The sequence below is a fragment of the Desmodus rotundus genome, chromosome 4 (assembly GCF_022682495.2).
Source record: "Desmodus rotundus isolate HL8 chromosome 4, HLdesRot8A.1, whole genome shotgun sequence".
NCBI classification, from domain to species: domain Eukaryota; kingdom Metazoa; phylum Chordata; class Mammalia; order Chiroptera; family Phyllostomidae; genus Desmodus; species Desmodus rotundus.
This window is the reverse complement of record NC_071390.1, coordinates 172,162,690-172,163,566: the sequence shown is the minus strand read 5'-3', so window position 1 is coordinate 172,163,566 and position 877 is coordinate 172,162,690. Positions and strand designations below refer to the sequence as shown.

The following is an 877-nucleotide window of genomic DNA, read 5'->3' as shown; positions in this document are numbered from 1 at the left end:
TCTAGGCTGTAGGGGAATGGAGTCATCTGGGTGATTTGATGTTGTACCGAAAAACTCTGCACAAGGAGTAATGAATGAGAGGGTGTGTTGTCGTGAGGAAGCTGCCAATCACCAGTTGCCCATAGCTGCAGCCTTCTGAATCATCTGAATAGTTTCTGCAGAGGAAAGTTCAAGCTTAACACAAAATTTGATGCAGATTCATTGTTCTACTCAGTCATTTTGAATGTGACAGCCACACAGTACACATACTCACTCAGCGGAGTCTACCACCCCCACTGACTAATGCAGTGAAGTCATCATTGTTCATGCTTGTGCATTCCAGTCCACTCGGCTGTCAGGTTACATTGATGTCGTGCCAACTGCTGTCGTTATATTAACAATGGCTGGAGTTTTTCTGGACCGACCTATCCAGTGTTGAATTTTTAAACTGAGAAGAACAGATATTACATTTGATCTTAGGCAAAAAGCCAAGAAGTGATTCAGTGTTGAAGTTTTAAAAATATTTTGAGGTACAATTTATATACTATAAATCCACAGATCTTAAGTACTTGATTTCACAAGTTTTAACAATTGTGTACACCCATGTGACTGCCACACTAAAAAAGATAGAGAACATTTCAATTACCCAGAGAGTTATAGTGTGCCTCTTTACTTAATCCCTAACCCACAGAAGCAAGTACTGTTTTGATTTCTAGTTTTGCCTATTTTCTGGACTTCATATAGATGAAATCATATACTAGGTATTCTTGAGATTCATCCATGTTATTGCAAATAGCTGTGTTCTGTTGTATGAAGTTACTACATTAAAAAAAATCTGTTCTGTTGATAAATATTTGTGTTATTTCCAGTTTGGGGCTATTATGAATGTGACTTTTTG

At 37.7% G+C, this 877-nt stretch overlaps 1 pseudogene; it reads right to left on the bottom strand.

Annotated features, from left to right (window-relative positions):
• Positions 1-378: 378 nt before the first annotated feature.
• On the bottom strand, positions 379-479 carry LOC112316943 (U2 spliceosomal RNA; annotated as a pseudogene).
• Positions 480-877: the final 398 nt, after the last annotated feature.